Genomic DNA, 13,852 nt, shown 5'->3' with positions numbered 1-13,852 from the left:
GAGAGCAGGCGCTAGGTCCATCGCAGCCGGATTTCCCACACACACACACACACCTTTACTTCACAACAGCAAACAAGACCTGTCGATCGGCCGTCACCACGGTGAAAGAATCACCGAAGGGCCGCCTGCGACGGGGCCCGCGACGGCAGCCCGCCCTCGGTGCCCGCCAGCACGACCGTTACTGCCCGTTGGGCTGCCGCGCCTCCAGCGGCCACCGCCGCCCCTCCGCAACAGGGACAGGGCCCCCCCGCGCCCCGCCCCGGGAAGGATACCCGGCGCCCCGTTCTCCCCTCCTCACAACCAAGAAAACTAGCCGGCGTATGTTCAGAAATGCCCTCCCAACAACACCTCCCCCCCCCGCCCCTGGCTGCCCACCGCCGGCGGTCCCCAACCCCGCCCCCCGCCTCAGGCGAAGCCTCCGCCGGGCGCGGAGGGCGAGGCAGCCGAGCCCCCTGCCGGCGGCCTCCCTCATGGCAGCGCGAGGCGGCAGAGCTCGCCACCCGCCCGCCCGCCCGCTCGCTCTCCAACAGAACCACCTGCACACCCCCCCCGCGACCACCTCCCCCCCGCTCCTCGGGGCTTTGCTGCTTGCCGCCCACATGGGCTGCTTTGCTGCCGCAGCCGCCCGGCCAGGGCTTTCCCACCCGCGCCTTGCCCCGTCGGCGAGGGGTCATTTCCCGCCCCGGTCCGAAAGGACGGTAACAAAGGGCTGGAACCCACCCGGGGGAGGGCACCGGCAGCCCGCCAGTGACAACGGCCGCAGCCAGCCGCGGCGCTGGCAGCCCGCGGCACGCCGCCGCCCCCGGCGCTGCGCTCCGCGGGGTGACTGACACCGAGCGCGACCCAGCGAGCGGGGCGCCGCTGCCGCCCCGACCCGCTACCTTTGTGCCCTCCCCAGAAACCGACGAGAAAGCGAAGTAAAGCCCAGCGCCCCCCGCCGCTCCCTTACCTTGCTGGGCAGAGAGAGAAGAAGTTGAAGCGCTCTCCTTCCACTCCTCCCTCAAATTTTTTTTTTAAATTTAATTTAATTTTTTCTTTTTAATTTCCCCCCTCCCTCCCCTCACACCGAGCAACTACGCTTGGCAGTCCCGCTCGGTGCCACCGTCTCCCTCCGGGTCTCGGTCTCTCTCTCCGCCGGGAGGAGGGGAGGGGAGGGGAGTGGAGTGGAGGGGAGGGGAGGAGAATGGGGCGGACCCGCAGGTGCCGCCCCTCCTGCTCTGACAGCGGGGAGGGAGAGGGGTCGGGGAGGGAGAGGGGTCGGGGGGGGGGGGCGGCGGGCGAGGGGAGCGGGCGGTGGCCGCGGCGGTGCCGCGCTCAGGTGAGGGGGTGTCCACACCGGGCGACAGGACGGCGGGGCCGCGAAGGGAGGTGGCCGCGTCGTGGCGGGGACTGAGGTGATGGGTCGGGAACGGGCGCTGAGCCGGACACGGGTTCGTAGAGGAGGCAGGCGGGGGGCAGGGAGGTCTGGGACGTGGCGGCCGAGGCTCGGGTGAGGAGAGAGCAAGCTGGGGAGCTTCCAGCCTGGGAGTGAAGGGACGAGGTCCTGCACGGAGGGCAGCCAAGGAGGCAGCTGGGAAGCGTCAAAACCCTGTCAGAAATCCGGTGTGGCGGCCGGGGGACGCACTGGGATCGCCTCCTGCACCGCCCTGTAAGAGGCGGCCCCGCGGTGCGGGCCGGTCAGGGCTCCGGGCAGTTCGAAGTTGGAGGGGGTCACCTCATGTCTCGTTTCGGGGTTCGCTAGCGATGGAGCTAGTGCAAGAGCGGTAAAGTAGAAGGTGAAGGAGTTTACTGTGCTAGGAGGATGCCAGAAATGGACTCGAGAAGGGTGCTGTACACATACTTGTGTCAGAGATTAAGCTGAACAGAGCTCAAGGCAAGGCAGGTAGAGATGAGGGAGATGAGGGGATCTGAGTGTGTCGGAGGGGATGGAAACGGAAGGATCTGGAACATCTACAGCTGTAAATGGAGCCCGAGTCTGTGTGGGGAAGCAGCGGGTTTGGATTCTTAGTGTATGTAAAGATGAAGGTCGGACTTAGCAGGAGCGTGGGAAGGAGACTAGAAATACAGCAGGGTGCTCTGAGGGTGAATATCCATTGAACTGGGGAAAAATTATTTTGCATTTTCTTCCTTTGCCCTTTGATTGATTAAGGTACCATACTAACCGTCTCCTCTCTTTTTCACATTTCTCTTTCCAAAAGGCATATTTCTTAAGAGCTTTTCAGAAAGCCCTTTTCTTCTCTCGGGGCTATAGGGCTCAATCTTATGCGGTGTCCTATCTTTCTGCCTCAACAGCTGAGAAAAAAGTGATAGTGACAAAAAAAGTGGTAGTGTTGTTTGTTTTCTTTGACAGGAACCTGCTGCGGTGTGACATCGAGAAAAAGATGTCCAGTACTTTTCTCACATCCTTTTCTTTCGCATTTGCTGGCTAAAATATTAAGTTCCAGCATCCTAGTGAGTGTTCTCGTTACCACGGATAATGAGACTTTCCATCAAAAAGTGGCAGGAAAAAAACTGTCCCTACCTCTTGGAGAAAGTAGGGATGGCACAGCAGTGGTGTGGCACTGCAGTACTGCTGCTCAGTCCAGAAATGAGAAACGGAGGTCTGTCTAATAGATAACGTAGATGGTTTTGAACATTCAACAAAGTTAGCCTTTTTCTGCATTAATCACACTCCTGATAGGCACTAAGGAGGTTTTCACTATTAGGTTCTGTTTTGGTTTACTTTAATTGAAGCAATGATTTTTTATGACATGCTGATTAGCACTTCATTTCATTGAATGGGATGCAGAAGTGTAGTAATGAGTGTTCATATCTGTGTAGATAAGTTAGAGACCAAAGGTTGGGGTGCATCGTTATGCAGTCTTCACAGCAAACCTGCCAGGAAAGAATATTCAAGCCATCTCAGATTATGCAACACATATATACATCACTGCCTTTTATGCACCCATATGAATTTATATTTCTGGATACACACTTTTTCCCCACCAACTTCTTTGGTAGGAAATACCAAAGGAAGCAGGTTTCCTACCAACTTCTTTGGTGCTTCTTTGTAGTACTTTGGTACTTCTCGACTTTCCAACTTTCTTACATACGTTCTCATGTCACAGTTGTTTTCAAAAACAAGGTGCCTCCCAAATAAAGCTTTGCAACTAGTTTGTTTGTTGGCTACTTTGATTCTGAGATTATGTAATATTTATGCAAATAGCTAAATCAGTTGGCTTTGACAGGACTATTCACATGCTTGAAGTGCTTAGAGCTGGGCTTCAGCTGTGGATTACCTGAACACATGCTACCTCCATTAGCCTGACTATCTTGGTATCTGTGTATTTATAAAGTTGCTAATAATATCACCCTTAACAATAGATAGCTAAAAATTTAGCTGAAAGCAGAATTGAAGACACATTGCCTAGTCAGATCAGGCTTTAGGATCAAGTCCTAAAGCTTTGCCACCTTGCCTGTTCTAAGTTGTACACTTAATTTTTCTGGAAGCTTTGAAGTAGATAGCTGCAAAAGAGTTTAGGCTGCCCTTCTAATATGTCCACTTGTATGCTGTATAGGTCAACTATGGTGTTGATACTCTGCAAAATATAATGGAATTAAGCAATATCAGTGTCAGACCCTTGAGATATTGTTGCCATGTGACCCTGGACAGATTTAGACAGTGACTTTATTATTACCATTAAAACTTCATGACAGATTTAAAAGCATATCAAGGCTCCTGTAGAATACCTGCTATAGCATATTATCATTCTGACCTAGTTTACTTAATTATGTCTAAATTGATCCCAGTAATTGCAGTCTATATTTCCCTTGACATTTCAAACTGTTTAATTTTACTTAGAGGTATCTCCTGAATGAGTGAGAATTATTCTGGTAGCTTTAATGTAGTAACCCTTTTCTTATTTGGACTTATTTTTGTTTTGCTTTTTTTGAAAAGGAAAAAACATTCATTGTATGTTTTCTTCTAACTTTCTATTTTGACTATCAACATTTACAGCTTGTAGGGTGGTTTCATCTGTACCGTCTGTGGGCCACATTGCACATCAGATGGCAGGATAAAATCTGTAACAGGAACGTTTGGGGACATAAAAGTCTTTCAGGGTTTGAAGCCATGATATTCACAACACAAATGTGTGGAGCCACTCACGTATCTGAAACAGAAGACACAGAATGCCAAAGCAGCTGCTGGAGTGAAATAAAGGAGAGACCGCACAGTTTGGGGAACATGCAGGCATGGAGAACAAAAGAACGTTTGAGGGAACAAGAAAGTGCAACTTCAAGCTGTGAGAAATTGGAGTCAATCATTAGGAATTATTGACAGCAGACATGCAGTCACACAGCAATTAGAGGCTCGCTTTGGGAAGCAGTGTCAACTAATACTGAGGTAAAGAGGCAGCATCAAAAAAACCCACCTGGTTTGGCAAGCAGCATTTTCTGATCCCTGACCAGGCAACATAGAAGAAAGTTGTCATTCATGGGTTGGGTTTTGGCCATTTTCATATTCACAAGGCAAGATACCATCACCTATATTTTCTCTTATAAAGGACTGTGTAAGAACATAATGTAACACTACAGTTTGTGCAAAGATTGATGGGCCCCTAGTGGAACTACAGAGGTTGATAGGTATCCTTCAGGCCTGACCGTTCATAATGGATTGCATTTCCCCCTGCCCTTAAGCATCTCTTCACTTTCTTCATATTTTCTGGTTTTGAGAGCAATAGGAATAAGATCCTTTGGGATATAGTGTTCTAAACACTGTGGATAGTAGAAATTGACCATTCCCCCCTTCCTAGCCATGAGGGCAAACTTCCCAAGAGATTTCAACCTTTTTTTTTTTTTTTTTTCCTAAAAGTGAAGGTCATCAGTTCACCTTAGATCTTTCTCTGAACTAGAGCTTGTATTTATATTTGTCATGCCTGTTACATTTAAATATTCACTGATAACATGATGTATTAGATTTTAGGTCAGAAATTAGATTTCAAAAACCTCTCTGCTTTAATTTCTTGTTATTCATGAACTATCAATTTCATACATAATAAAACCAGTAATTTCTATCCTAGAAAGATTAGTATGAATGTTTTATTTGATCCAACCTACCAAACCTTTGATATTAATTTAAACTTTGCCTGAATGAACTGTCTGAATTCCACAGACCTCGTCTTGCCATTGTTAAAAAACTGATTGCAAACTCTGCTTTGACTTCCTTTGTTGGGGCTAAAGCAAATTGCACCATCCGGAAGGGTAATTCTGGTATGAGCTTTCCAAATAACTTTCATCTTTCTGCATGAATCACCAATGGTCTTTTATGATTATTTATACCTTTATCCCTTTATTATTGTGATGTGAATTATTCTTTCCATGGTTGTAATATTGTAAAGTTGTATTGGGTCTATTTAGCATCGAGGCATCTATGAAATGAGTACTATCCAAATACTTAAGAGCTTATTCTAAATGGGTGAAACAGGTGGATAGGATGAAACAGGAAGCAGTGCTGGACATGGGGAGCTGAAGTATGTAAATTTAAATGTTTGTAATGCAGACACTCTGAGGGCAGAGCTAGGAACTGAATTCATATCTCCTGATGCTCAGACACTGCTGTAATTCCAATGTCATCATATCTAAGCTTTATTATCTCTATTCTTTTACTAAAATGTTCTATAAATACATATTTGGGCACCAGTATTTTTAGCATGAATATTTAGCACACCTCCTACAAGAAAAGTTGATAGTGCACAGTAAAATGAAAGAGACAGAGTGTTTCTTACAACCAGTAAAAACATACTTGTTTTATCTTTCCATTACTCACTCCATAGAAATTAAACAACTAATCAGCAGGCTTTCCTGCAGTACCACATAGTGGCACACATATGCTTTCTATTCGCTCTTGATTTTGATTGGATTTTGCAGAATGACCACTGTTACAAGACAATCATTTCACAAAAAGAAACAGATGGTTGTATAAAAGTCATGGAGCTATTCACTAGAATCTCAGTCACCCTGACTGTAGAAACTATAGACAGATTCTCAATTTTTTTTTTCAGCTTTCTGTAAAATACTTGGTATTGCAATGTCAGCTCTTGTTTACGGGTTGGCAACTGTACTCCATCTATTGTGCAAGACACAGTAGGATGTCATTTCCTTTGCTAAGAAGCATGCCCTTAACAGACTGTATGCCAGCAAAAGGGAAAATGCATTACCCTGCCTAAATCAAAGGTATTCTTTGATCAGGTAGAACTTTTGGCACCTGTATAACTGTGCTGCATGACAATGTCTGTAACAGTGTTTCTCTTTATAATTTTGTAAATAATTTGTGAAATTCAAATTTGTTTCAGCTCAGGCAGTGCAAAAGGACTACCCCTTTTTAGTACTATCAGAGCTACTTTGAAAAAGTTTTGTGTTAAGCAAAACTCTGTAAGCCATCCTTTTTGGGTCACAGCTGAGCCTCTACATAGTTTTTATTGGTTTTTTTCCTTGTATAAATTTTTATTTCAGAATTCATTTTCAGAATTCACGAATCTTTCAGTGGAATCCTTTTTAGTAACTAATCTGTGTGTTACTTTAGACTGTGGCTGATTGAAATGAATCATACAGTGTGAATTCTGGTTTTATGATTGAACCTGGTTTTTACACACCATGGATTTAGCACAATCCATTTTGATCTCTTTCAGTGGGAAGATACATTCTGATTTTTTACTATACAACAAGATGTTATCAATAATCCATCATTATTAAAAGGAAAATTAAAAGCATGGTAACTGCCTTAAATGTTTCAAGAAGAGTTTTCTGATTGTAGTTGGATTTGTTCACTTTAACTAGATTATAAAGAATTTTCATGTATCTTTGAAAGCATGGGTAGGACACTGATGAGATCTGTAGATCTGAGGACTTTCTCACCCCCCAGGGATATCCAGATATAGGTTAGGTTTTTGTTCATCAGGAGATACTATAAAAAAAAAAAAAAAAGAATTTTGCTATGGCTACTTAAATAATTGTATGTAATAAAAAGGAATACTACCTTCTGTTTAAATGTTTTCAAAGTGCAAGACCATATAAAAACAACCTCAACAAAATGGAAAAGTATGCATAGTACTGACTATTCTATAAAATACTCAGCTATATTCTGGCCCTTTCACGATCCCAGAGACACAACTGAAACTTAGATCCATTACGCCTAAATGGCATGTCTCCATTGGCAAACACAGAATCTAATCAAACTATTTTATAGCCTAGAGTGAAATGATCCTTTTAAATAGGGCTTACAGAGGAGGTAGTCTTGCCTAACTTCAAGCTGTCTAAAACTTGAGCTCTGATCTTTTTTTTACAGACAGTAAAAGTAACTTGCCACCTCCAGCAGGCAGTTTCATCCCATTCTTAAATGAACGCTTTCAAAAGGCAACCCCTCTCCCCTCGTTCTCCTCATTGACTTTTGAAGGAGCTTAGAGACCTAGATTAGACTGCACACCTATACACCACCAATACTAGGTGAATGCAGTCCCTCTCCTTGTGATCACCTGGTCACTTACCACAGGCATATAAAAAAATTCCCCCAGTTGTTCCCCATTGGACACGTGCAACAGAACCACTCTCAGACATTGTAAGTCCCCTGGTTTGTTAGTCATACACAGGAAAAGGACAAGTGGCAGTTTCATATAAGCAATTAAATGTAGAGCTGACAAAGGTGGTTTTTTTTTCATGGCACTGACATGGTTTGATGAGTGAAGCTCAAGGGTAAAAGTTTTTTAAATTCCAAATTTGCTGTTTTCTGTAGCTACTATCAGTAAGAGCAGTGAATCTCATCAAAGCCAATAGTCAGTGCTGGCTGATGTTTGTTGGGTTATTTATTCTGAACCCAGCTGGGGAATGGCAGTGAGTACACTTGCTACTTTATTTTTGCTGCCTTTTTATTAAATAGGTGTTTGCTCTTCATAAGAGGTGCTGCTCATGAACTAACAAGAATGTTAATGATAGCAGAGAAAATGTCCCTGAATCCAAACTGGGGTCAAGCCATGGAAATTGGGCATTTTAAAGGTGAAAAACAGACATCTCACAATTACAGCACCCATGGCCTTAATGTAACATTTGTAGTGCAAGGCATTTTTAGTGTTTTAAAAAATACTTTACATTTTTCACTACCTAGAATCTATGCAGGTTTATCTATCTAGGGTATCAAACTTTCATCTTGGTTTGTGACTTCGTTTTGTTTCTGTCAGAAAGTTACAGATGTGTTTGAGATTTTGGGGTTTTTACAAAAGGAAAATACTTTTGAGGTGAGGTGGATAAGACTGCACAAGCCCTAACCATTCTTGGTTTTGTCACTGTTCCCTTTACACAGACAAAATTCCTACTTATAGCAGCTTAGGGTAAATCCCCCAGGCTTGTGTAGCTGCCAGAACTAACAGTCACTCCCCTCCCAGTATTCCTACCAGGTCCACTCACATCACAGTAGACCAGACTTTATCCTAATGAAAAGCTTAGCTGCTAAGTGAAGTTAGTCCAGCGTTCACTTATCTTAACAGGCTCAAGTGCTGTCAACAGCAGATCTCTTAGTCTTGTGGAGGCAGATTTCTGAGCCTACAGAACTATCTACTCCCATATTTATAAATTCCCCATCTTCTCCAAAAGAATTTACAGAGGTATGTGAATGCAGAGATAGCTTGGCTCAGTTCTCTCGGAACATAGAAAGAAAAGTAGGTGTGTGCTGTGGGGTGTGACCTGCCAGCTGGCTTTTCCACAGCGAAGGTTTCCCACAGAGCTTCAGAAACATGTCTAATAGCCGCCACGCCTCTCTTGGGCAGCTTCTAGGGTCTTGGCGTTGGGCTGTCTTAACCTGCACTCCACAGGTGCGCAGACACAGAATATTTTAGCCACTCATCTCCCAGCTGTTTCTCTTGTTTCTCAAAAAAAAAAGAAAAAAACCAACAAACCCCAACAAGTTAAATGCTGCAGTATCTATATGCCTACAAACCTCATTGCGAAAATAAATTTGTATCTGAGTTATAATGTATTAATTACAAATACTTTTTCTAACTACCCATCTTTTTCTTTCTCTGTGTGTAACTCTCCTGGGAGGTTAATTTAGGTTAATGTCTCATAAAGCTACTGGTTTTAATACTGAGTTACACTCATCTGGGCATCAGGGAAGTTGGTTTTGTCAAGATTAGTATAATTTTCTGTCTTTGACTATATTACTGTCTCTCGAGCACATGATCCTACCAAATGCACAGTGAGTTACGTTTACTAACAACTTGCTGTACAACCTTTGCATGTCTGCGGAGCTTCTGGTGGCCTCAATGAAAGGGAATCAATGGAGGGTCCCTACTTGAATTTTGAAAGCAATCTGGGCTGGGATTTGTACTTGGCTTGGTCAGCAGGGAAGGCTGCTGCACTAGCCCTCTGCACCGCTTTGCCTGGGAACCTGCAACAGCCAATATATAGCCCTCAGTCCCAGCTCGGACAGGGTTGGATCCTCATGAGCAACATGAGGATTCAGCTCATGTTTTATTTATATATTGGGAGGTTTTGTACAGGTTTCTTGGTACCACCTGCCAGTTAAACAGACAAGATTGTGATTGCTGTCAGGGGGGAAGGAAACCTACCTGCTTGCACTGCTAGTTAGAAACAGTTCCAAAACCAGCTGCTGTCCAGTCAGCCAAAAAGAGGAAGAAAATCCCAAGGGCTACAAAAACTGTAGTCATTAATGCTGTGGGTTATTTTTAACATAAAAATAGTTAGTCTCTATTCATTTCCGTTATTATGTGTTTATTGTATAGAATGGCCCATGTCCCAGCAGCTCCAGAGAATGGGTAGGTCCAGGTTATGCAAAACAAATCCCTCTGGGTTTTCTAGTTTGTTTACAAGAGCTTTTGTTCATCTGAAGTAACAAAAAGCCAGCTAATTCTTTTACTATGTTCACTCATGACACTTAGCCATCTATGAACTTGACATAAAATATTAGACCACATAAAGTGGACTTCTGCTTCCAGAGCAGTAGTGTTTTCAGATCAGTAATCCTACGTGTATGGTATCTCTGCCCTCCTTTGCTTTCTTTCTTTTTTTTTTTTTTTTTTTTTGCTTTCCCTTAGCCCTTGAGGAAGGATTTTCCTTATGGGTAAATTCAGTTTTATGTAACATTTTGTAGTTGAAACTCAGAAGATTCCTCTTGGGTTTTGGCACCCCAAAATTAAAATAAGGCTGTCGTGGTTTAAGCCCAGCCAGCAACTAAGCACCTTGCAGCTGCTTGCTCACTCCCCACACCCCGCCACTGGGATGGGGAGGACAAGTGGGGAAAAAAGTAAAACTTGTGGGTTGAGATAAAAATGATTTAATAACTAAAGTAAAATTAAATGTAATACTAACAATAATAATAAAAAAACATAGTAGTAATAATAATTGTAATGAAAAGGAATATAGTAAAAAACAAAAACAATACCAAACCAACCCAAACAAGAAAAGACAAGTGATGCACAATGCAATTGTTCACCACCCACTGACTGATGCCCGAGCAGTGATCTGCCCCCCCCAGCCAACTCCCCCCAGTTTATATACTGAGCATGACATTCTATGTCGTGGCATATCCCTTTGGCTAGTTCGGGTCAGCTGTCCTGGCCATGCTTCCTCCCAGCTTCTTGTAACACCTGCTTGCTGGTAGAGCATGGGAAACTGAAAAATCCTTGACTTAGGATAAGTGCTACTTAGCAACAACTAAACTGTATGTTATCAACATTTTTCTCACACTAAATCCAAAACACACTGTACCAGCTACTAGGAAGAAAATTAACTCTCTGCCAGCCAAAACCAGGACAAAGGCATCCTGCTGTCTGGCTCAGCAGGAACCTCTGCAATAGACCACCTGAGAGTAACACTGTTTCTAAGGTACCAAATGAGCTCTGTGTTGCCTTACAGATGGTGGCTCCAGCTGTGGTGGGAACTTTTAGTGCTTGCCAGACATCTATACTCTTTGGTGCTTGGGTCCTGTCTACATCTGCTGTGATCATCAGCACCAGGAACTTGAGCATTATGCAAAAGTAATCTTGAAAATCATAAGGCTTTGAACCTTTCAATTCCAAATGAAGTTGAGGGTAGGAGGAAAATCATATCACTTGTGAGTGGAAGACCTGAGGGAGTCCAGTGCTATCAGCAAGTCAGGGTTGAAAGCAGACAGATATTAGGAACAGTTTATAAAATCCTTCAAGAGATGCAACTAGAGAGGGAATCAGAAATTACTAAAACTAGCATGAGAAGGGGGACGCAAAATGGAGACAGGTAAACACAATGATCATTAAAGTACTGGTCGAAACAGAGTCTACTTTGACTTCATCAAACACTTTGGTCAATTACCTGGTCGTTTAACTGCCCACTGACTGGAAAAACAATGTTGCTACTCAAATCTTATCTGGTTTCACTGGAGACAAGTTGCTGAGCAACCAGTTAGACCAAAAGCATGCTGAAGAATGTAAATGCCACCTCCCTGCAAAGAAGTTTGTCCTTCATCACATCGCCATCAAGCATGCTGCCTTCTCCTGTAAACACCAGTTGACACTTGCCTATCAGGGAACAAGAAGGGAAATTCCACCATGACATTAGGAAAAAAAAGCCTTTCAAGCAGTGGTTGCCCAGAGGGACTGAGGAATCTCCAACCTTGGGCACATTTACAACTTGACTGGAAAAGACCCTGAGCAGCATGTGCTAACTCAGTCCCGTTCTAACCAGGGGGTTGGAGCAGGTGCTCTCCACGGTCCCTTTTTTTTTATCATCAGGAAGCAACTGCGTACCAGCTCAGTACAAAATAATGGACATTTTTAGGTCCTTTTAACTTCCCGGTAACATAGGCTGTGCTGCTGTAGCTAACATGAAAGAAATAATGCAGTGCTGAGGTGTTAATATGCAGGTAGCTTGCATACACATAAACCTGCATGCAGGGACACATGCAAGTGCTGACATTAGCTGCTCTGCGGGAAAGCAGTCCAACAACAAAATATGAGGGCACAGGGAGGGGTGCCTGAGGTTGAAGAAACTCCTGGAAAAAGCACAAATTCTTGTTCTTGCCAGATTTTGTTTCCAAGATGTTTGAATCGAGCCCCTGTAGCAAACTGAGCAAGAGCTCTGAATTAATGGAAGGTAATATAACCAGCATTGAGAGCTGGTTGCACAACTCGGTTACATACTAAACCCTTTCTTTCTGCACCTCCTTTCCAAGAAGTGCCAGAGGGATGAAATACGTTCTCTCTCCTGAATGGGGGAAACTCTATCAAGTCATTTAGTCTGGTATTTTCAGAAGTCCAGTAAAATAAATGGTCTTGCATTTATCCTCAGAAATGTATAAGGTTTTCCTGCTTAAGATAACTATGCTAGAGGACACGATTTTGTCCCCAGTCACAGGGGAGAAGCATGCAAACCTTGACCTCAAAGTTACTTACTTCCACCTATGACAAAAATTCAGTTGTATTGAACGGTTTCAGTTCCAGGAAAGTAATACCTGATAACTATCAGAAATCAATCTTTCAGATATAAAAAGCTCTGCTTTCACAAATTTTGTTATTCTGGTCGCTATGTTACACCATTTTCTTGCCTATAAGTGAAGTGCCTGGAGCATTAGAGGCTCCTTCTCATGTGCTCTGGGTCTAACACAGCAAAATGACACCGACCTCTCCCCCCACTAATCGTCCCTGACCTGAGCCTGGGAGAACTAGACCTAGCATTTCAGCATAATGGCAGGATTAGTGCCAAATCCACAAATACTCTAACTTCATTAGCCCAACTCAAGACTCCCCTGCCTGTATGCCTAAAGATTACATTACCCCTTTTTTAGGACCGCTTTTGGTGAGAGTTTCTGTTCAGCTCTTATGCCCCCCTTTTCTGACGCTTTTCCAGACCCACTGCTTCAATATATAGTTTCCAATCTTACTACTGTGGCCTTCATTCTCTCTTCTTAGATATGTAGCTTCACGTTTACCTGTAATAAAGTAACATATCATATGCCTGCTTTCTGTTTACCACCTGATTTCATCAGCGACCTATTTCTGTTTCTATTCCTCTGGTCTGTTGCAATACAATGAGTTTATGTTTTCTTCTCTATCGCAGATCAAAATGGAAAACAGCCAGGAGACAATCCAGGTGGAGCTCCACTAGTCAACACCCCTGAACAATGAGTGATTCTGAACAATGAAACAATGATGAGTGATTGTTTGGCATTGAGACTAACAATTGAGTTAACCACTGGATTTTGAACTATCCGGTATATTAATTTGCTATAACCTGTGGATCAAAGAACTGTGCAAGACTAAAGCCTCATGCTTTATAGTAGTTTTATATGAAAATGCCTGTCTTTACGAATTAAGTTCTTACTCTTCTGAAAAAAGTACTAGACGATGTATATATAATATATATATATATCTTTCTGTAAATCCATGTCAGTTGGCATAAATAACGTACTTCCTTTTATTTTGGTGTTTATTAACACAGTCATTTTGGGCAGCACGCATTTGAGGCTATGGACTTTCTCCAGGCCCACAGCCAGAAGAATCCAGGCACTGTCAGGCTGCGGGCCGGAGGGAAGGTCACAGCCTGAGTTGCCGGGGTTGTCCTGTATACCTTTCAAAATACTGTTGCAACAGGAACCTCTTTCCCGCCCCCTGGAGATCCCCTGGACCTCCAGTTCTTCTGAAAGCGAGTCTTAGCGACCCAAAGCGCTCTTCTGCCAGCTCTTAGGAAGCTCTGGGATGCTAACAACACACATTTTCTGACGTGAAGATGTCTGCTATCAGCGGCTCTTGCTCAGAGCCTTCCGAGGCACCCGCGGCTTCCGCTGCAGCAGTGACGCCACTTGCTTTTTTTCCCCAAATGCAGTTATCGT

The 13,852-nt window shown here is 43.8% G+C and overlaps 1 protein-coding gene across 5 annotated transcripts in view; it reads right to left on the bottom strand.

The window, feature by feature from the left end:
• The window catches only part of GREB1L (GREB1 like retinoic acid receptor coactivator), a 144,292-nt gene extending 143,280 nt beyond the window's left edge, over window positions 1-1,012 (bottom strand). For 4 of the 5 annotated variants that reach the window (XM_049829082.1, XM_049829094.1, XM_049829107.1 and 1 more), the window contains exon 1: window positions 950-1,012. The gene's annotated coding sequence lies outside the window, so the exon portion shown is untranslated. The remainder of the gene's footprint in view (window positions 1-949) is intronic. The other variant, XM_049829089.1, reaches the window with a different exon arrangement.
• Between the last annotated feature and the right edge of the window lie 12,840 nt (window positions 1,013-13,852).

This window comes from Accipiter gentilis, chromosome 2 (genome assembly GCF_929443795.1).
Source record: "Accipiter gentilis chromosome 2, bAccGen1.1, whole genome shotgun sequence".
NCBI classification, from domain to species: domain Eukaryota; kingdom Metazoa; phylum Chordata; class Aves; order Accipitriformes; family Accipitridae; genus Astur; species Astur gentilis.
The sequence above is the reverse complement of the archived record's forward strand: the minus strand, read 5'-3'. Positions and strand labels throughout refer to the sequence as shown.